The 24,125-nt window shown below is 39.7% G+C and overlaps 1 pseudogene across 1 annotated transcript; it reads left to right on the forward strand.

The window, feature by feature from the left end:
• Positions 1-8,042: 8,042 nt before the first annotated feature.
• Positions 8,043-9,691, forward strand: LOC306669713 (60S ribosome subunit biogenesis protein NIP7 homolog; annotated as a pseudogene). Its single transcript has one exon. The product of its transcript is annotated as a 60S ribosome subunit biogenesis protein NIP7 homolog (transcript).
• Positions 9,692-24,125: the final 14,434 nt, after the last annotated feature.

Here is a 24,125-nt window from a genome sequence, read left to right on the forward strand (position 1 = left end):
AAGACCACAGTGGCATTTATAATGATTGTGCTTTTAGTTGGTTATTGTAAATTGTTGCTAATATACTGGAGGGAAGAAAATGGCAGTCTTGAGTCAGTCAGTAACCAAGACTTGACTAAAAGTCATAAGATCTCTATGACAGCATTGAAATTTTCCCTGATCTCCTACAACCAGAGGAAGAATTGGACTAAAAATCAGGCCTAGGATTTAATCATGACCCATTACCCAAATTGCAAAAAAGTTTTAATACAGAGTCCCCTCAAATCTCCATTGCAAAAGTCAGGGCCCTAATTGGAAAGTAGTAGGATCTTGAGACCAAACTAGGAATTTCTTGGAAACCTTAAACCCCAGATTTTCCTAACCCTCTAGACCAAAAATAGTGGCCCACCCCTGCTGCCTACAGGATAGAAGCCCCTCCTTGCCCAGAGATCATGCAAAGTTTTACTAAGGTAAACATTTCTAAGATGATGCTTACCCTCCTTGAGATGTGCCCCCATGTCCCCTCTTGGTTTTCAAGCTAATAAATAAGGTCAAAGATCAAGTCTTAGCTCAACTGGGAAGATAACTCAAACACACACACACACACACACACACACACACAAATCCTACAGAACCCAGCTCACATGTACCTGCAGGAACTAGAAAAACATCAGAGATCAGTCATGATCATGCTAGACCAGTGGAGCAGAATATAAGGAACAGGTTCTTAACATAAGAACAGTCACTTATAACAGGATTTAATGCTCAGAGAAGAACTCCTGGAATCAATCTGTTCTACTTGGACAGCTTCTTAAAGCTTGAGGGAAAAATATTGTCCTGTGACAAATGAGATGGAGATGCTAGAACTGCTTTGGAAGTGTACCAAGGAAGAAGTCAAGAGGCTCAGAAGTGTGCATGTTAAACTGTACCTATTATACAAGACTTGAAAACTCAGCAGATCACCATGTTCTGCAGGAGAATCCAAAGGGGATGCCCTCTCACTAAAGCAATAAGAAATGTGCCAGTGGGGCAGGGGCTGGGGAAAGGGGAGGGCGATGAAGAGCGCTCCTCACTGAGAGGCTCGCCGTGCCTGTGCTTTGTATGCCAAACATAACAGCAGGCTCCCTAGGAAACTGAGGTGACAGATTATTTATTGGCCTGAAAACCAAGAGAGGACATAGGGGCACATCTCAAGGGTAAGCATCATCTTACAAACGTTTACCTTAGTGAGCTTCTCATGGTCTCTGGGCAAGGAGGGGCTCCTATCCTGTAGGCAGCAGGGGTGAGCCACTAGTTTAGGCCAAGGGGCAACACTTAACCATCAGAAGAAAGATGGGCATAATTAACTAAATAGGCAATGCTGTGACATGGATGTGTCCTCCAGAGGTCCATGTGTTAAAGGCTTCATCTCCATGCCACAACACTGGGGTGGTAGAACTTTTAAGAATTGTAACTCAGGGGTAGGTCTTAGGCCATCAAGGGCATGTCCTTGAAGAGCAGTGTAGGACACTGGTCTCTTTTTCTCTCTCATTCCCAGACATAAGGTGAGCAGATTTCCTCTGCCATGTATCGTGATTATGATACACTGCCTCACCACAGACCCAAAAGCAACCAGGTCAATTGACCATTGATTGAAACCTCCAAAACTGTAAGCCAAGATAAAAATTTCATATATTTAAGTTGATTACTCAGGTATTTGTTACAGTAATGGAAAGTTAACTAATAGGCAACAAAGGCTAAATGGCAACTAGGGAACAGTGATCTAGAGATCCATGATGATCATCTCCAGGTGTGTGGATCCTAGCTGAGATGGACAAGCATACTTCTTGACCTACATACGCAAAAAAAGATTAATGAGACAGGATAACCTTCCCTTCCCCTGTAGCTGTGTGGTTACAATTGCACCGCCATGTCCAAAGCACACTCAGTCCAGTGCTCCATCCTGAAGAAGATGCTTGAGGCACTCAAGGACTTCATCAGGAGGTCTGCTAGGACAGCTCTGGTGGCATGAGGCTGCAGAGCAAGGACTCGGCCCACACCTCCTCAATGCAGTGCACTTCACTCTGGGCTCCAAGAGCCTTGACATCTACCACTGCGACCACAGTCTGGCCTTGGGCTTGAACTTCACCAACACGTCCAAAATACTAAAATATGCTGCAATGCAAACATCATTACATTAAGGACTGAAGATATTGCAGACAACTTTGTGCTAATATTTGAAATACAAAGTCAAAAGACGTTTAGAATTAGGAAATTAGTGAACTTAGAAGTTGAACAACTTAGAATTCCAGAACAAAAGTGGAGCTTTGTAACAAAGCTGTCATCTCATAAATTTATATACCAAGACCTCCATCATCTCAGAGATACTTTTATAATTTCCTAGGCAAAATACAGAGTGAATTTTTCTGCAAGTACATTAGTTGGAAATTTATCACAAACAAGTAATATTCATAGAGGAGGCTGTTAGCATATAAATGGATGAGAAAGTTCAGTTACTTTTTACATTGAACATCACAACAACCTGAACATCTTCATAAAAGCCACTCCGCCCCTCCCTTCTACAGCAACACTCAGTATGTCTGCAGAAGTACCCTTTGTTCTAGAGTGTAAAATTGTTGATACGGAACATTTAGAGCACCACTTGGCTCCCAAGAATACAGTTGACAAAGGATCTTAGGCAATTTTAAAATCCAAGAAAACCACTTCTGATACCACCAAGTACTAAAGTCTTTTCTGTCACCAAATGTTTTAGTCAGCTTTTCTGCTGCTATGACTAAAGGCCCACCTAGCCAATTGTAGAGGAGGAAGAGTTTATTTGGGGGCTCATGGTTTCAGAGGTCTTAGTCCACAGAAGGCCAGATCCATTCCTTGGGGTTCAAGATGAGACAGAACATCACAACCGGAGAGTGTGGCAGAGGGAAGCAGCTCACATGGTGATCGGGAAGCAGAGTGAGAGAGACTCCACTTGCCACATACAAATATATACCCAAAATCATGCCCCAATTCTCACCTCCTCCAATCACACCCTATCACTTCAGTTACCACACAGTTAATCCCTATCAGGGATTAATTCACCGATTGTGTTAAGATTCTCACAACCCCATCATTTCTCCTCTGAACCTTCTTGGCGTTGTTTCACATGTGAGCTTCCAAACCATAACACCAAATTTGCATCTCTGAGTAATAGGTAGATATTTGAAAGATTTGAAAGATATTTTGTGTAAAAACCTATTTTCCCCCCCTATTCTCTACAATTTGTTTAAAGTATAAAGTTCAAAGTCAATTCTGGTCCTATTTACATAGAAATACTTCTGTCTTATTTATAAATACTCTTTATAATTTATATAACAAAAGTCTTGGAAGAATATCTTGACTCTAAGTGCAATTTTAAGACTCGTGTTTTCAATTTAAAGTCAACCTGAATTTCAAATGTCAAAAACAAAGAAACTTCTATAGTACATCAACAGAGTAATGTTATCATTTGAAACTAATAATAAAAATTTGGGACTTGTATTTGGTATATCTTTGTTTTTATTTCTCATTTCATTCTTCTAGCAATTGATTTCTATTGTATTTTACACAAAAGCATCAGTCCATAATAGATTGGAAATAAAAACAAAACCAAAAACATCTTTCACTTTGGATAACTTAAGAAATTGTACCCTAAATTAAAATTAGCTGTAAATTGAATAGAAGATCCATGAATGTGCATGACTTGACCCCCGGGGAGAGGCAGTTCTATTTGCATGATGACCAGGAGCTTCCTGGGAGAACATAATAACACACAAGATAAGGCCAGTGGACTTCTCTAGAACCGGAAGACAATGGCATCTCTGTCTAGGCACTCTGACAAAAGGAGAAGAAACTGAATCTGAGAAGAGAATACCAAAGTGCCCATGACTATTGGCAAACATGATGCCACAGAGCTCCTTATCAGGAAATCTTCTAACAACTACTTGACATCTTCAAGTGTTCTCAACCGCTGTTTGCCACGAGCATCCTGATGACCTCAAACATCGGGGACATAGGTTTTGTAAAGTGTGCCCCGTGCTATATCCTGGATTTCTCTTGTGGTATTTGATAGCTAAAACGTCAAATATAATCCAGGACTCAACATACATACCAGGAAAAGATGGCTAAAGTATGTAAAAGGCCTGCTGACCATTATCAAAAGATAAATCACATATGGAAATTTACCTGGCGAAAGATGAATTTAAATCACCCTAACTTACATTTATAACAAATGGTGTTATTTTTATAATTACTAAAAAAAAAAAAAACTAAAAACTTAGGTCTTTGAAACTCTCCAACAGCATGCTATTCTTTTGTTTGTTATTTCCACAATCTCACAGTGTTGGGGACTCGAATCTAGGCCTCCAGCATGCGAGTCAGGGAAGCATGCTATTCCTAATATCTACATGTCTTGAGGCATCTCATCACTATTTTCCAGTCAGAATTTGAATTCCTCCTTCCCTGGTCCTGAAGAATCCCTCCCTTAGTATGATCTCTTCAGTAGCAATTGTCTTCAACTATCCTGTAGACATTCTGATTACCTCTCTTAATGTATGGATTCAGCCTTTGGGAGTTGCTAGTAGTCTCATAAACAATTAAATTCAGAATCAGCCATACACCTGCAAAATGCCTGACTAAAAACACAACTAAGATTAAGTGTTTATTTTAATAGGATAGGACTGTTAAGAAGCAAAGTTGTGTGTGCATGTGACCTTTCACATTTAAAGATGGTTCTGTGTGCAACTGTTGCTGACCCTAGTCATTTATCATTCGATAATCAAATAAGCTGTAGAGTGACTGCACTCTACAGGCACTCTTGTTAGGCAGGAACCCTTCACTTCTACAGAGTTTACAGATTTAGCGGGAAAATAACATTAAACACATAAACTCGCAAATAAATAATTACAACTTGTGATAATATTAGAAAAATAAGATTACAGGCCGCTCCAAACCAGAATAAAAAGGTGGACTTATTTTAGATTGGAAGGCAGGCTTTAGATAATGCTTTGAGTGATAATTACAGAAAAGTTTTGTGAAAGAGTAAAGACCCCCTTATAAAAAGAAAAAGGTAGAGAGCCTCTGATATAAAACAAATATATCTAGTTAAGATTAACCAAACCAAATTGGTGCAAATAAAATCTTTTGAGTTGTGCTGACTGTGGTAAATACAAGGACAGAAATAGCCAAGATAAAATAATGTGGCCATGAGTTACGGTCATTGTGACCATTTTGGTGAAGCAACCCATCCCTCCAAGGGCCCCAGAAGCTGTTGGTTTCAGATATGGATAGTTTATCTCCCCTTCCTAGCCCACCCTACTAACCCACCAGCTGCAGACGGAAATAGATAAACTTAAGTTTGCTGTTTGCATTTCTTGGGAAAAGTCTAATGACCCCTATTGTAAGCCTGCCAAAATTTGGTTTTTTAAAAGTGGTTTTCACTTTTAAAACCAACCTGCTGGAGTCACTCACTCCCCCAAATTCTTTTGGAGCTGTAGTCCTGATACATCAAACTGTTTCTTCTCTTTCCCCAAAATAATTTTTTTTTTCTATTCTAGTCTCTGGTGGTCTCATTATGCATTGATAACTGGACCCTATTACAGTTTGTATACAAGCTTAGACATGAAGTTTGTATTCATATTAGAAAACATGGCATTGCCTTTGGAGGTATGCCCTGTGATTCTTAGACTTTTATTACTTGTTTTGACAACTATACATTGCTTCTAACATTAACAGAACATGAAGGTGTTTGAGCTGCAGTTGCTCATTTTGTATTACAAATGTATTAAATAATACATATGTGATTTCAATGGTTCAGTATTTCTTTCTGTAGTCTCTTCAAGACTCTGGCCTTCAATTTTCCCTTGAGGAAAATCCCATGATGTTGACCTTGCTTATGGGCAGCTCAGATCCATTCTGTGGATGTTCTCCTGATATAGCCTGTGACAAACCTAGAGTTTATATTCTCAGCCAATGTTAAAGAATTCCTGAAATTCCATTTAAAACTTTCACACTATACTCAGCCTTGATGAGTATATCACTTAATGAATCAAAGATACAACTGAGCACATCAAATTTATAAGTAAAAGTAAAAAGAATCATGAAGGGAAAGAAATACAAAGAGCTTGTAACAGAAGGAACACTGACCTAGTCTAAGAGCTTTGTGGAGGGCTACCCTGAAGAAGTGATGTGTAAGGTGAAATAATAAATAAGAAAGTTATATTTACCTGGCATCCTAGTATTAAAATAATTATGCATTAATATGAATTGTTATCTTAAAGATACTCATGTAAAAATGAAAAAAAAAATATTTTCCCTACATTCTAGCTAGGACCTAGAGTAATAATATCATCAGGTAATTATTAACTTGCAATAATAAAAGCAAATTGAATAATGCCCCTGAGTTCAAAATTCTATTGACAAGTAATAACAAAAGATAGAAAACTCTGGAAATCAAACAACCTGAAACTTTTCAAAGTAGCAGCTTAATAACAAACATGAACTTTGAAATCAAACAGACTTCAGCTGGGCACAGTGGTTCATGCCTGTAATCCCAGCAGCTCAGGAGGCTGAGGTAGGAGGATCACAGGTTCAAAGGTAGCCTCAGCAATTTAGCAAGACTCTAAGCAACTTAAAAATAAATAAAAATTTAAAATGAAATAAAATAAAAAGGACTGGGGGTGTGGCTTAGTGGTTAAGTACCCTTGGGTTAAAAAAAAAAAAGAAAAAGACTTCAAATCTAACCTTTCTCCCCTAAATGACAGAGTGATATCAAAGGAGGTAACTCTGCTACCTTATTTGTCAGTTGGGAACATAATATATACCTCACAGGGTTGTGGTAAGGATTAAATTGATAATGTATACAAAATGCCTTATATTCACTAGGCACTCCATGAGGAATAGTTAATTCCCACTAAATAAAACCTCACAAAATTTTTCTCTAAGATAAGAATCTAAATAACAACCAGTTTATAACAGGAAAAGACCCCTATTATAAACATTAATCTGTCAAAGAAACAAGGCTTCTCCTTTCCTTTCCCTTCCCCATGATGAAGACTACAGAAACAAAGATCCTTGCCAGACTTCAAAGTCTCTTCTGGAAATCAGAGAATTGCCATTGAAGGGTCAATTGGCTCCATTTTTAGTGCTCTAGCTGGCCCACAAAAGAACTTCACTCAGCCTGAATGGAATGACATAGACTTGTGTAAGCTTCATGGTGACCTTATGCAAATTATGTGGTAATTTAAGTTGTCCTTTTTCCCTTTGCTCAGTATAGTTTTAGACCACATGTTCTCTGAGAATTCATGTTTATTCTTGAGATATAGGTTTATGTACATTGCATATACATGATTAAAAAAAATAAGTCAACAAGCGAAAAAAAGGAAGATTACTCTTTAGACCAGCCGAAATATTACCTAGAGGAACCAACATGGACTGGGACTCTTAAGCTACTATGCCACACATTGTTTTGTGGGAAATAGCTAGATAGATGTATATAATTTAATATGAGACTCTGTTCCTTAGTCTAATATTAGTATTAGTTCTGGAATTCTAATGCTATTTCAGCAGGGACTTTGGGGACATCACCAGAATTGCAAACCAAGTGACAGGGACATAGAAGAATGACTTTTTAAAAATATATATATTTTTAGTTGTAGATGGACACAATACCTTTATTTTGCTTATTTAGTTTCACGTGGTCCTGAGAATCAAACTCAGTGCCTCATCTGTACCAAGCAAGTGCTCTCCCACTGAGCTACAACCCCAGCCCAGTAGAAAAATGACTTTCAAGAGGAAATAGGTAGATCCAAGGAGTTTTCAAGGACCTCAAGAGTTCAGATATATTGCTACCAAAAATGCTTGAGAAAGGCATACGGGAAGACAGGTACAGATGAGGAATTTCAGGAAATCAGGATAGGAACTGAAATACCTCTATAAAGAGATATTCATGAAGAGATTTCCCTTTTGTCTATGAAAGTATTTTTATTTCTTTACATTTTCTTAGTACTTCTGAAAATATTTTGTTCCAAAAATGTCTTAAATAGAGTGGGAAAATGCGGCCTTTGACTGAGGAGGAGACCTGTGTAATGTTTGAGAAGATAGCCAAATACATCGGGGAGAATCTTCAGCCGCTGCTCGACAGGCCCAATGAAACACCTACTGTTTCAGGCTGCACAACGACCGGGTATACTACATGAGTGAGAAGATTTTGAAGCTGGGTGCCAATATCTCTGGGGGACAACCTGGTATCGCTAGAGACCTGCTTTGAAAAGTTTACTAAGACCCACAAGTTCCGTTTGCACATTACAGCTCTGGATTACCTTGCACTGTATGCCAAGTATAAAGTGTGGATAAAGCCTGGAGAAGAGCAGTTCTTCCTGTATGAAAACCATGTGTTGCAATCTGGTCTGGGTCGAATCACTGAAAACACTTGTCAGTACCAGGGAGTGGTGGTGTACTCCATGGCAGACATCCCTTTGGGTTTTGGGGTAGCAGCAAAGTCTACACAAGATGGCAGGAAAGTAGACCCCATGGCGATTGTGGTATTTCATCAAGCAGACATTGGGGAATATGGACATCATGAAGAGACATTGACTTAAAATGAAGTCATCGCGAGAACTTAACAACTGTGTGGAAGGGCCTAGCTTTGTTTCCTGTGTCTGTGAAGATGCCTCCATCATGTTGAATTTTGTCAGCACCTCTACAGGGACTTCTGAGTTTAATATCCTCATTTTCACTGACAAGTGCAGGCTCTTTCTTCCTATATAGAAATGACTCAAAAGTGAGGTTTTAGATCTTTGCATTTGTGATATTTATATCTGAATCAGAGGGCTCTTGTTCTAAGTTATAGCTCCTAAATTATTGGAACTGAGGACAAGAATATAGTATTAATTGTTGTCTGTGATAACACTGTTTTCCAGACTCATGGTAAGAACACAATGGATTTTCTTTGTTACTTATTAATATCACTATATAAGAATAGTAGGCCATGTCTGAGGTTTTAGATATGAATTTGGCTAAAACAATAAGTGCAATTTAGTCAGCTGTTTTTCTACACAGTAAGTGCTGTATGGTATAAGAAAAACTTGTATTCAGATACCGCTTCTGCCACTTGTCAGCTGTATGACCATGGGTAAACTTCATTTTCTTCTGTTAAAAAAAAAAACAAAAAAAAACAAAACTAAAAACTAGCTTTAGCCATCAGCCTAAGAATGTTTTTTAGGATTAGGAATCATGATTGTAAAGTATAAGGCACAGTGCCTGGCAAATAAGAGGTATTGGAGAAAATGGTAGAGGAGTTATTTTTATATTACATATAGTACATATTTCTTTGACTAAGGATAGGGTCTTATGAGTATGATTTAATTACATTGTCTTGTTTTTTACATTTTTTAAAAAAATCTTTTTCTTGGGTGGGATGATCCCAGTTTATAATTTTGTTTCATTACTTTGATTTTATAAAAACATTTCTCTTATCAACCTTTACTTACCTGACTAGACTGAACAAAAAAACACTAATTACAAACCCTGAAATAATTCAGATCCTTCATCTTCATACTTCCTCAAAATCACTTATAGAATTACAATATTTTGTACAGAACATTTTAGAGCCAGAAGTTTTAAAAGTTACCTGTACTATAAAACAAAACAATTTCTTAAATGAATATAATACTTGTAATTCCATAATTGACATCTTTAAAAATAAAATGCTTTAAACTACAAAAAAAAGTCTTAAATAATTTAAGCACCCCTTAGACTAAATAAATAACCCAAATTTTCTTTTGACTTACTGAGAGCCTGCTTGAGAGCCAACTGAATCGTCTGACCTCTGAATTCTAGTTTGAATTTCATAAATGGACCTATCTATTAGCAACAATGTGGCCTTTGCAGGGCAATCAGTTATGAGTTTCTGACAGACCCTATATTACAAACTAAATAATTGATATTACAGTGTACACTCACCTATAGTTTAATTATACCTCTTTTATCAGAAGTATATTAAAACATTCCTGTTTATGACTCTTTAAAAATTAATATATAACAAATGTGAGTTACTGAATAAATAAGCTAGTATTATCCCTAACAGAAAATTCAAACTGGGTATACTGGGGAAAGTGAAAATTCATCTAACCCTTGACAGACCTATCTATCACTAAAGTAACAGAATCATTAAGTTTTGGGGGGTTTTGTTGGTTTGTTTTGGGAGTTTTGTTTTGTTTTATGTTTTGTTTGATTTGTTGCGGTGGTTGTTTGATTTTTGGATGGGGTTTTTTTGTTTAGTTGGTTGGTTGGTTTTGTTTGTTTGTTTGTTTGTTTGGGCTTTTTTTTTTTTTTTTTTTTTTTTTTGCAGTCCTAGAGATTAAACCCAGGGATACTAACCACTGAGCTACATCCCCAATCCTTTTTTGTTTTGATATAGGATCTCCCTAAGTTGCCCAGGTTGACCTCAGACTTGTAATTCTCCTGCCTCAGCCTCTCAAGTAACTGGGATTACAGGTGTGCACTACTGTGCTCTGCTTAGAATATTTAAAACCAGTATTAGAAACAGTTTCCTCTACAGTAAAATGGATATGATTGTTGAATACAGAAATTTTAAATGTCTTATGAAATACAAGTTTAATTTCAGATAAATAAATTACCTGTTTTCTTTTCATATTTTTTGAATTGGTTTTTTGAAATCATTGATGTCTTATATTATTCATATTTATTTTCCTAATCAAATTTGTTTTTGCAGAGAAATTATTGGTTATGCATTTAGTTTTTTATCTATCTATCTATATATTTATATATCTTTCAATGAGTTATGGAAAATAATATTTTAAAGTGTGTAAAATAAAATTTTTTATCCAAGAAAAGAAAATGAACACTTTAAAAATATATAATAAAATTAGTAATAAGTCCTGGACCAGATGTTTGAAACCCTTTGAGATGTTTTATGAATATGTCAATATGAGCTTCAGAATATGCTTTAAATTATGAATCATATAAATTTAAAGTCTAAAAAAGAATAATAATCTCAAGCAATATAGTTTATCAATTTTCAGTAATTTATATTAATTGCTAATTATTCAACCCCACCTACTTGACTTTAAAATGATGCATTGACCTCAGAAAGGAATTCTAATCCAAATTCTAACCATCTCAAATTAGAAGTATCTTTCTTTTTACTAAATAGCCTCAAGAGTGTAACATATGCAGAATAAACACAGAAGTAGAGAGCAGCATTGGTCCAGGGCTGTGGGAGTGCCTGTTCATCGCTCAGAGTCTCCTCTTGGGAAGAGAAACACAAGGAAACATGGAACAGGCTCATTCATCCGCCAGATCTGCCATTCTTAGGCATCTGTAGGCAAGTTCACCCTTTCACAGCAAAAATGCTCTCACCACCAGAAACTGCTCTGTGATCTCATTTTTAACTCGTCCCCGGTATAAAACTGAAACGTCTTTATAAAGCATCACCATGAACAAGTTTGTTCTGCAAAATTCTTCCGGAATCCTACAAGCCAAGGAATGCCAATGATAATCAGCAAACCACCAGAAGTTTGGGGAGAGTCACAGAACTGATTGCTCCTCACAGAAGGAACGAACCCTGCTGATATCTCTGTTTCTCAATTTCAGACTCCTAGACTCCAGAACTCTGAGACAATAAACTTGCTTCTTTTTTTTTATTAAAATCTTTTTTATTTTTACAGACTTCATTTTGATTCAATGTACACAAATGGGGTACAATTTTTCATTTCTATGGTTGTACACAATGTAGATTCATACTATTCACGTAATTGTACATATACATAGAGTAGTACTGTTTCATTCTACTACCTTTCTGTCCCCCACTCCCTCCCACCCCATTTTCCTCTACACCATCCAAAGTTCCTTCATTCTTCTCTTCCCCCCACCACTCCCCTCATTATATATTGTTGTACACTTATCAGAGAAAACAGTCGGCCTTTGGTTTTTTGGGCTTGGCCTATTTCACTTAGCATGATATTTTCTGACCTCATTCTCTTACCAGCAAATGCCATAATTTTATTCTTCTTTATGACTGAGTAATATTCCATTGTGTGTGTGTATATATATATATATATACACACACATCTAGGTCATCTAGGTTGGTTCCACAATCTAGCTATTGTGGACTGAGCTGCTGAGAACATTGATGTGGCTGCATCACTATAGTATACTGATTTTAAGTCCTTTGGGTATAAACCGAGGAGTAGGATAGCTGGATCAAATGGTAGGTCCATTCCAAGTTTTCTGAGGAATCTCCATACTGCTTTCCAGAGTGGCTGCACCAATTTGCAACTCCACCAGCAATGTATGAGCATGCCTTTTTCCCCACACCCATGCCAACACTTATTATTGCTTGTGTTCTTTATAATAGTCATTCTAATTGGAGTTAGATGAAATCTTAGAGTGGTTTTAATTTGCATTTCTCTAATTATCAGGGATGATGATGAGCACTTGTTCATATATTTGTTGATCACCTGTATATCTTCTTCTGTGAAGTGTCTGCCCATTCCTTAGCCCATTTATTGATTGGGTTCTTTATATTTTGGGTATAAATCTTTTTAAGTTCTTTATAAACTTTGGAGATGAGTGCTCTGTCTAAAGTGTGTGTGGAAAAGATTTTCTCCCACTCTATAGGCTCTCTTTTCACATAAGTAATTGCTTCCTATGCTGATAAACAAAACTTTTTAGTTTGAATCTATCCCATTATTGATTCCTGCTTTTATTTCTTGCACTATGAGGGTCTTGTTAAGAAAGTCTGGTCCTAAGTCAACATGATAGAGATTCGGGCATACTTTTTCTTCTATTTGGTGAAGGGTCTCTGGTCTAAATCCTAGATCCTTGATCCATTTTTGAGTTGAGTTTTGTACAGGGTGAGAGATAAGGGTTTAATTTTATTTTACTGCTTATGGATTTCTAGTTTTCCCAGCACTATTTTTTTGAACAGACTATCTTTTCTCCATTGTAAGTTTTTGGCACCTTTGTCTAGTATGAGATAACTGTACTTATGTGGGTATATCTCCATGTCTTCTATCCTGTACCATTGGTCTACCTGTCTATTTTAGTGCCAATACCATACTGTTTTTGTTACTATTGAGCTATAGCAGAGTTTAAGATCTGGTATTGTGATACCTCCTGCATCACTCTTCCTGCCCAGATTGCTTTGACTATTCTGGGTCTTTTGTTCTTCCAAATAAATTTCATGATTGCTTTTTCTGTTTCTATGAGAAATGTCATAGGGATTTTAATGGGAATTGCATTAAATCTGTATAGAGCCTTGGAAGTATTACCATTTGATAATATTAATTCTGCCTATCCAAGAGCATGGGAGATCTTCCCATCTTCTAAGGTCTTCTTCAATCTTTTTCTTCAGTGTTTTGTAGTTTTCATCGTAGAGATCTTTCACCTCTTTGGTTAGATTGATTCCCAAGTTTTTTTTTTTTTTTTTAGGCTATTCTGAACGAAGTTGTTTTCCTCATTTCCCTTTCAAATATTTCATCACTTATGTATAAAAATCTCTAGGACACTATGAAAGCAGTACTAAGAGGAAAATTCATTACATGGAGCACATTCAGTAAAGAATAAAAAGTCAACAACTAAATGACCTAACATTATAGCTCAAAGTCCTAGGAAAAGAAGAACAGAATAACAAAATAAAAAATAACAGAATAACAAAAGTAGTAGAAGACAGGAAATAATTAAAATCAGAGCTGAAATCAATGAAATTGAAACAAAAGAAACAATTCAAAAAATTGGCAAAACAAAAAGTTGGTTCTTTGAAAAAGTAAACAAAATAGACAAACCCTTAGCCACACTAACAAAGAGAAGAAGAGAGAAAACTCGAATTACTAAAATTTGTGATGAAAATGGAAATACTATGACAGACACCACTGAGATACATAACATAATGAGAAACTACTTTGAAAATCTATATTCCAACAAAATAGAAAATACTAAAGACATTGACAAATTTCTAGAGACATATGCTCCTCCCAAACTGAACCAGGAGGACATACACAATTTAAACAGATCAATATTAAGCAATGAAATAGAAGAAACCATCAAAAGCCTAGCAACCAAGAAAAGCCCAGGACCAGATGGATTCTCAGCTGAGTTCTACAAGACCTTCAAAGAACTCATTCCAATACTTCCCAAAGTATTCCGGGGAATAGAAAAGGAGGGAACGCTACCAAACTCATTCTATGAAGCTAATATCACCCTCATACCCAAACCATACAAAGACACATCAAAGAAAGAAAATTTTAGACCAATATCTTTGATGAATATAGGTGCAAAAGTCCTGAACAAAATCCTGGCAAACCGCGTCCAAAAAAGAAGATAGTGCACCACGATCAAGTGGGGTTCATCCCGGAAATGCAAGACTGATTCAACTCCATAAATCAATAAATGTAATTCATCATATAATAGACTTAAGAATAAGAATCATATGGTCATTTCAATTGATGCAGAAGAAGAGTTCAACAAAATACAACACCCCTTCATGCTCAAAACACTAAAAAAATAGGGATAGTAGGAACATACCTCAATGTTGTAAAGCCTGTTTATGCTAAGCCCATGGACAACATCATTCTCAATGGAGAAAAACTGAAACCATTCCCTTTTAAACTGGAACAAGACAGGAATGCCCTCTTTCACCTCTTCTATTCAACATCTTCCTTGAAATACTAGCCAGAGAAATTATATAGACTAAAGAAATTAAAGGGATATGAAGAGGAAAAAAGGATCTCAAGCTGTCACTATTTGCTGATGACATGACTGTCTATTTAGAGGATCCAAAAAACTCCACCAGAAAACTTCTAGACCTCATAAATGAATTCAGCAAAATAGCAGGATATAAAATCAGCACACATAAATCTAAAGCACTTTTATAAACTTGTTTCTTTAAGCAGAGAAGATACTTTGAAAATCTATATTCCAACAAAATAGAAAACAAAAGAATGATTGAGAAGAAAGAAAGGGAAAAATAAGGAAAAATAAGGAGGAGGAGGAGGGGAGGAAGGAATGGAGAAGGAGAAGAAAAAGAAATTCTTCTAGGAAAAGAGGCTTACTGGACAACACGGGTCATTGAATTTTTAGATGGCTTAACAGATGATGTTGAAAAGGCAGATAAATATAATGAAATCAATTGATAAGAGATTTGCCAAACTTAATTTGTGCCTATATTTACCAAAAAAAAAAAAAAAAAAAAAAAAAACTTTCCTCTGTTTTGCTCCAACTCTCCCAAATAATACCATCCTTTAAAGTAAATTTCAGGACCAGTAGCTGATGAGGAAGTTCGTGGGCTAACGATCTAGGTTATAAAATGGTGTGGGGGGATCAGAATAATGGCATAAGAAAAATAGCAGGGGAGACATGTCTGCAGCCTTGTTAACCCATTGTTTCTTCATTCCCCCATTTTTGTTTTTATAAGAAGATCCCTTTGGGGCATATGGGTGAAGATCCATCTTCAGTAACTGCTTCCTGCTGGGCATGGGCATGGAGCTGATTCAGGGAAGGGAGATGTCATTGCAGTAGGCAGGGGTTGGGGACTGGATAGTTCCCCTGGGGAGTACACTTGTAGCCAGGCTCCAATTCTTCCTTTTTGAAGTCCTGATAGTCCTGCAATACAAACTGATTAATAGTCTGATTAGAAATTTTTTGAATCTGATTTCGTGCAAATCTCAATGTGCAGGGGGCAAAGGCCAGTATGATGGCAATTATAAGGAGTGGGGACATAAATGGGAAAATAAGTTGCCATAATTGGCCTGAAATGGGCCACAAGGATCCTCGGGTAAGTTCATTCTTTTTCTTCTCCAAGTCCTCCTGCAGTTGTTTGATCTTCTCCTTAACAATACCTGATTGGTTGACATAGAAGCAGCACTCTTCCTGTGAGAACTTCCCTTTTTCTATTGAACCCACAGGGTGGCTTCCATTGGAAGATATGTACCTGGAAGCAAATTGGAAGAGAGGCACTCCTAATAATTTTGGAGTGATAGCTGCCTGCTCTGAGGGAGTGCTGTTGAAAGTCAAAGAGCTGTTAAAGTCTAGGGTGCTAGCCAGGAGATGAGAGAACCCCGTTCTCATGCATTTCCAACATCCCTGTGCCATGAGAGGAGTAATTAAATTGAGTATGTGGTGTGTGGTGGTGACTATCTGTGTTAAGAGTGGAGCCTCTGAGCATCAGCCGTGAACATATGTAAAATGGGTAAAAACAGCCCTGCAGATGGTACGAGTCAGTCTTCCAGCAGTCCCTTGGGCAATTGGGGAGAGAGAAAATGACTAGCACCTGGACAAATCTATTGGGGGGAAAAAATCTGATAGGAAAATGGCAGACAGGATGAATGGCAGGGGAGGCAAGAATGTAGCTGGATGTGGTTGTCTGGTGCCTCGGTGTTCTGGTCCTTGGCCTCCCGAATGAGAAGAAGGGTGGAGGACTTAATGGCCTTGAGCCTGAGGTGGAGAGGTCCAACCAAGGTGGCCAAGTATTTGTTGGAAGAAGCCTGAGTGTTAGAAGCTGGAGAGGAATTTGTGGATTAAGAGTAGAGCTTAACCTGAGAGACATGTAGCCATCCCAGAAAACCTCACATCTTGACAGCCATTGACATAGCCAGAATCATCATATGGGGTCCTGCCATTTGGGAGATAAAGGGGCTAGTCTCCTGAGGAGGAGAGATAAGAACTTGGTCTCCTATTTGAAGAGGTTGAGTCAGGGGGCCAGACAAGGGTCTAGGCAGGGAGAAGTTGGCATAATCCCATAGGAATGCCCAAATGTGGTTTAGAAGAGGAATGAATATATAAGAAGAAATAGGGGAAGGAAGGGGCATTATCCCAGGAGGAAGGATGGGCTGACCGTACATCAGCTCAAAAGGGGAGATATTGGCAGGTTTCTTTGGGAGCAATAGAAGACACAGAAGAGCAAGGGGTAGGAGTTTAACCCAGTCAAGGCAAAGTTCTAAAGAAAGCTTGGTTAAAATATTTTTAAGAGTTCAGTTTGTTCATTCTACTTTACCTGATGACTTTGGGTGAAAGGCAATGTGAAAATGCCAAGGACTCCAAGAGCCTTGGTAAGTTGTTGGGAAATTTGGGAGATGAATTCAGGCCCATTATCTGACTCAAAGCAAGGAATGATTTTATGAAGGATGAAGGTAGAGATGGTGCCCATTTGTTGGAGGTAGGGATGGCTTCAACCCATCCCAAGAAGGTGTCTACCATGACCAAAAGGTATTTAGATTTTCTTACTGTGGGCATGTGAGTGAAGTCAAGTTGCCAGTCTAGCCCAGGAATGGTGCCACAGGCCTGGTGAGTCAGAAAAATGGGGGGTCTAATGGCTGTAGGATTAGTTTGTAGGCAAACTTCATATGTGCATATGTGGAGGAGAGTTCCTTCAGAAATGAGAAGTCAGAGGAGGATAGTTGCAAATGAGTCTTAGCAAATTGTGAGAGTGAAGAAAAGTTGGGGGTGGAATAGATGGTGGAGGTAGTAAAGTATGTCCCTGTTGAGGGGCAGTGGAGGTAAGGGATAATTGAGAGTCATAATGGGGGCTGATGTGGATGATAGGGCTGCTCCTCTAGCCTCCTCATCTGCCTTGCTGTTGTCAGAAGAGATGAATGATTGATCTGTGTGATGGGCTCAGCAATGTACAAGGCCTTTGGTTGCTGGGAGGCCAAGAGCTTCAAGGAGCTTTAGGATATAGTTAGAGTTGGTAATGAAGTTCCCTTTTGGGAAAGGATAATGTGAAAAGCATATTTGGTGTCAATGTAGATTGTGAGGGATTCTCCCTTTGCAAGGGTGAATGTATAAGTGAGGGTGACTAGTTCCACCTGCTGGTTTGTGGTGTTGTTAGGTAGAGGTCCTGACTCTACAACCTTTTCCAGGGATACAAAGGCATATCCAGCCAGTCAGATCCCTTCATGGAGAAAAGAGTTCCCATCAGTGAACCATATGAAAGTAGGGTTGTGTAAGGCTCCCTCCTGAACATCGGAGCAGCAGGGGAGTAACTCTTCCAGAGTCTCAAGGCAGCTATGGGTTGCTGAAACATGTATGTTGGAAGGCAGGGGTAAGAAGGTGACTGGATTTAAAGGAGGGCATGTCTTAAAGGAAATGGAAGAGTCCTCATAAGAGCAGTTTGAAAAGCTAACACCTGTCAGGCGGTAGATTTTGCAGATCCTTATAAGTAAGAAGCTCACACAGATGATGAGGTGGGAGCACTTCAGTAGGAGCCCCAAAGGAAAGTTTTTTCAGTTCCAGGTTAAGGCAAATGCTTCAGCCAATACCCTAAGACATGGTGCCCCACCTTTATGGTAGGGCCTAGCCTTTTTGATAGATATGCCACTGGGCTGAAAGTGGGACAGAACATGTGTCCTAAGACCCCCAGAGTGAACTCACTTTTCTCAGAGACAAACAGAATGATCTGGTGATGTCAGGGAGGTGTAGGCTGGGGCTTGAAGAAGGGCTTTCCTTAGGGTCTGGAAAGGGACTTCCACCAGGCTGAGGAGAGGTTCGGTGGGAGTGCCCTTTGAAGACTCATACAAGGAGGCCACAGGATGGAAAAATTTGGGATCCAGGATTGTAAATATCCTGCTAGCTCTAGAAAGGAAAGGATTTCTTCCTTGGTAGATGGAGTGGGCATGTCCTGCAACACTGCTTTTCTTTCTACAGTGATAACCTTAAATCCAGGTGAGAGGCTGACTCCTAAGTAAACTACCTGAGGTTGGGAAAGCTATACCTTTGCTGGAAAGACCCTATACCCTCTGTCAACCAGAAAATTTAGAAACTTAATAATGTCTCCTTGGGAGTCCTCAAGAGAGGGTCTACATAGAAGAAGATCATGAACATACTGTAAGAAAAAGGAGGAAATGAAAGTAAGAGAGGTGAGATCATGAGACAGTGTTTGGCCAAAGAGGTGAGAGCTGTCCTGAAATCCCTGTGGGAGAACTATCCAGGTCAGCTGAGAAGAAACTTGAGTGAGAGGGTCATTCCAGGTGAAAGCAAAGAGATCCTGAGAGTCAGGATGAAGAGGGACAGTGAAACAGGCATCCTTCAAATCCAACACAGAGAAGTATGTGATGGAGGAGGGGATAGAGGAAAGCAAGGTGTAGGGATTGGGCACAACAGGGACAACTGCCATTGATGTTGATGATGCAGAGATCTTGCACCAAACAGTAAGATCCATTAGGCTTTCTAACAGCCAGGATGGGAGTGTTATAAGGTGAGTTGGTGGGGTGCAGGAAGTCTTTCTGCCTTAAATCCTGCATGACTGGTTGAAGCCCTAAGAGGCTTCTTTGGGGAAGGGGATATTGGGCCTGGGCTGGGTAGGATGTTGGATCCTTCAGGCAAATGAGTACAGGAGAGCATGTGGCTACAGAGGGTGTGTGGGTGTCCCAGATCTTGGGGTCAACAAGGGAAAGAGGAAGGGGATATGAAGACTCAGGTTGGGTTATATATTCCTGTAAGGACATGAAGAGAGGAATAGCAGTGGAGTCTTGGTGGAGGCACGTGGTGGGTGAGAAGAAAATTGAGGCACCCAATTTGGTTAGAGTGTTCCTTCCCAGGAGGGAAATGGGACACAGGAATTATTAAAAAGGAATGAGGGAAGCAGATTTGTCTGATATGGCAACTTGTTGGAGGGGTTTGTGGGGGGTGGTATGGTTTTCCCTCAATCCCAACAATAGAGGATTTGGCAGGGGAAGTGGGCCCCCAAAGCTCCTGCAGCATTGAGAAGGTGGCTCCAGTATTTATAAGGAAAGAGAGCTGTCTGCCTGCCACCGTAAGTGTCACCAGGGGCTCCTGAGTGGTGATGGTCATCAGGTGTAGAAGTCCCAGGCCCCTTCAATCATCCATTGCCAATCCCAGTAAGTCACTGCGGGAAGGAGGCAAGGGTGACCTGGCACTTCTCTGAGCCTCCAGGAAATTCATTTCCAAACGTCCCACTTGGTGGCATTCTGGACAAGGACCTGGAGGCTGCCAGGGGTTGGGGTAAGTTCATGCCCAAGTGGCCCTCTTTTCCACACTTGAGGCATGGGCCTAGAGGTCTTCTGGGAGCTAGGGTGCCCCTAGTAGTAGCCGACTGGGAGGGTCTACCTGGCTGAAAAACTTTGGCCAGCATTTGGTATTTTAATTTTTGGTTTTTTTCTTCACTTCCGTTATATACCCTGAATGCCACCACTAGACCTCTGACTGTGGGGTGAGGGGCGCCCTATCCAACCACCACAATTTAGCCTTTATGTCTGGGTAGCTTTGGGAAAATATAATAAATCATGAGTAGCTGTCTTCCCTCTGGAATTTCAGGGTCCTGATTAGTATATTTGAGCATGGCCTCTGTGAGGCGACTCAGAAAGGCAGATGGGTTTTTAGTTTTGTCCTGTATTATTTCCTGAAGTTTATCACAATTGATGGGTTTAATGGCTGCCTTTTGGAGACCTGCAAGGACACAGGTTTGGAACTCGTCCTGCCACAGACACCTGGTCCCTGTGTTATAGTCCCATTAGGGCTCCCTATCTGGTACTGCTTGAGCCCCAGTGGGGTGGGTCAGGGTGGATTGTGAACCTCATCTGCATAATTGTGCACCTGTTCTGGGACTCTCCTGTGCTACTTGGGGGTCAAGGTGTTGAACATGATCATATAAATGTCATGCCAGGTAAGGTCATAAGACTGGGTAAGATACTGAAACTCCTTAATGAAGTTTGCAGAGTTGGACGTGAAGGAGCCTAGCTGCTTCTCTATCTGGAAAAGATCAGAGATCAAGAAAGAAACATGGACTCTGATCACTCCCTCCACATTGGCCACCTCCCATAGGGGGGCTAGAACATGTGCGTGGGACTGCATGGTGGGGGGACTAGGTGGGCTGGGCGGGGGGGGGGTGGCAGGCAGAAGCAGAAGCAGAACTGGGCAAAGGAGATGGAGGAACAGAGACTGGAGGGGCCTCTGCCACAGGGGACTGGTATGGAGGTGGTTGGTTAGCTGGGTTGAAGTCAGAGGAGGAGGAGGGATTAGGAGGGGGAGAAGAAATGGTGGGAAGTGAAGGTTTCATTGTCAAAAGGAGGTGTTCAGGTTTATAGGAAGAGCAAAGATCAGGTTTAGTGGACAAGAAAGAGAAAGTTTGAATGTAGGGAATCTTTCCATTTGCCCACTCACTCACAGAAGTCATATAAGTCCCATAGAACACTGGGATCCAGGGGGCCATTAGGTGGCCATTTGGATTATCTAAAGAATATTGTGGTCAAATATCATTACACAAGCAAATAACTTTTGGTGGCTTTAGGCTGGGGGTCAGGTTAAGGGGTTTAAGATGGTCTAGTAGACACCCCAGGGGTGAATCTGCTGGAATGGAGGACCCAAATCCCACGGTGGAGAGTGATAAACAGTCAAGTCAATGTCCAAGATGTCCCAAAGTCACAGACTAGTTGGCTGGAGACGAGGAGGCAGCACATGATGGGAGCCATCACCCTCGTCAGTGTGTGCCAGGCAAAGGTCAAGGGGGTTGAGGACCTGGTGCCAGGAATTTTGAGAGGAAAAGTGAAGAGGAGCCTCAACCCAGAGAGGGAATCTCCACCATAAAGATCAGGGACCCACCCATCAGATAAGGTCAACTAAGGGTGCCAGCCATAACTGTAAAAGTCGTGGCTGGGGAAACCCTGCTCCTCAACTGCCTCGAGGGTGCCAGACAATCAACGGTTGCATCTCAGTTCAGCAGAGGAGCGTTTAAGTTGACCTAGGGGGAAATGCACCAATCTGAAGGCCAGTGGTAGATGTGGAACTGGGGCATCCAGGCTAATAGAAGGTGAGACCAGCATCCAGGGGTCTGGAGCATCAGATGGGATTCCACTTGCCTAAATGCAGTAGAAGAGCCCATCCGAGTCATGGCACCAATGAAAGCAGCCAGAAAACCATTCTGAACACAGTGACTCACACAAGAGATTTTTTTTTTTTTTTTTTTTTTTTTTTTTTTGCGGTGCTGGGGATTGAACCCAGGGCCTTGTGCTTGCAAGGCAAGCACTCTACCAACTGAGCTATATCCCCAGCCCTAGGAGATTTTCTTAAGCAGACAAGCAGAATGTCTGCCCTTAAGGGTGAGAGAGAGAGAGAAAATGGCAGGGGAGCTATTCTTAACTAGTGGAAGTTTGCAGGCTAATAACAATTACCCCAATGGCTGACAAGCAAGTTCACAGGCTAATGATCTAGGTTGTAAAATGGTGGGAGAGGGCAGAATAATGGCGGCAGCAAAATGGCAGGGGAGAAATGGCTGCAGCCTTGTTAACCCATGGTCCCTTCGCCCAAATTAGTTAATAATTATTAGATCTCTTGTATTTACAAGCCACGGCAAGGACACAAGATTAGTATGCTTTTGTACTTAAGAAAGATATCAAGAAAACACAAAATCTTTCAGATTACAAAACAGGAAGATAGGCAATAAAACAATATCCTAATTTCTCTAGTTGATGTAAGAACGGAAGAATCAGGAGAAGTTCCATTTGGAAGATAAATTCTGAAATGAGGCTTGAATAAAAAGGAATTCCTTACTGAATGCAGATATGAGATGGCATTAGATATCTTAACTATAGCTCAAGAGGACTTCTGTTCCATTAAAAACTAAATGTTTTGTATATGTTTCTAGAAACTCTGCTAATGTTTCTAAAGCCTTAATGGTCTCCATTCACAAATTAATGACTTGTTAGACCCCACCCTAAACTTTAATAAGTTACTGTTTTCATGGTTTTCAGGGACTGGCTGATAATCTTGATTGCTTTTGTGCTACTTGTTCACAGAAAATAACACTTTGCTGTCTTGCTGCTTATTGTCCTATATGATCCCTACCTTATGTCACTCACTACCAGTCACTCACTCATCAACTGCCACCATGAACCTCTGAACTGCCCTGATACATGTGATACCCAAACTACAGATGGCCCTACAGATAAACAGCAAAATAAAATCTCTCTTCTACTGGGGGCCTTAGATGGGCCTCTGTAAAGTATCCTGACTGCCATTCCCCAACTAATGCCCATTTCCAGTTTGAAGTAGCCAGAGCAGTCATCACCACTATCCCTAATGGCAGTTAGGCCCACTTCTTCAAAGGGCAGATAGGAATCCATAGGATAGACAGACAGAAAACCGGGCAGTCAGGGTAACAGGCCGCAAAGGCTTTCTGTAAATGTAAAGGCCATCCATAAAATTAACCTGTAGAAACATTCCAAACATTCCAGTCAACCCCTTTATCCTGGAGCAGCAAGAAATGGGAAGCAGGACAGACCTAAGTGAAGGTTACAGACTCAAGGGCTAAAAGGGCACCACCAATCAGAAATTCATGGGCAAACCAATAGCCTTGGGACTTTTCTAATATCTGATTAACACAAATATTGATTAATGCTCCTACCCAGTACCTACATTAACCTTCAGACTAGTACACTTAGATGGGAACCTGCAATTCAACTGGCCTTTCACCTAACAAGAGCACTGCTTCTTTTCTTCTCACTTTAATAAATCCTAAATCCTAATCTTTTAAGCTGGAAAAAAAGAAAAAAAAAAGGATTTCCACCTTTAGAAGTGGAGGTATAGGTAGGAAACAAAATTAACAAAGGCAAGTAAAGGGACCCTATATGGGATTTTCAAGTGACAGTAAATTTTTTCAGGTTTGCTGAAACACTGTCATAGTGAAGAAGGCAAAAAACAGCATGGAAAACGTAGATGGATGCATGTTTAAAGTACTTGAGTTCTTCAACAACAACCTCATACCTAATTCAACAGGTTTGTTGTGGAATCATTGAAAAATTTTTAATAGGAATTTATATAATTTTAGCTTTCCTTTGGAAATTATTTTTGCAGTGGGATTTGAATGAATTGAAGTGGGAAGAGACAAGAAGGAAAGAGGAATTAATTATTTTAAAAACAGGAATACCACTGGGCAGTCACTGGGATGGCTATAGTGGAGCAAAGAGGTGACATAAAAAGGAATGACAATCATATCACAGCAAAAATAAACCTTACAAACATTATGCTAAGTGAAAAAAGCTAGACACAAAATGACAAATATTGTTTGATTCTATTCAGAAATGTCCAGAATAGGCAAATCAATAAAGACAAACTAGATTAGTGGTTGCCAGGAGCTGGAAGGAGGAAGGAATTGGGACATAGGG

This window comes from Sciurus vulgaris (assembly GCF_902686455.1).
Source record: "Sciurus vulgaris genome assembly, chromosome: 9".
Lineage (NCBI taxonomy): Eukaryota > Metazoa > Chordata > Mammalia > Rodentia > Sciuridae > Sciurus > Sciurus vulgaris.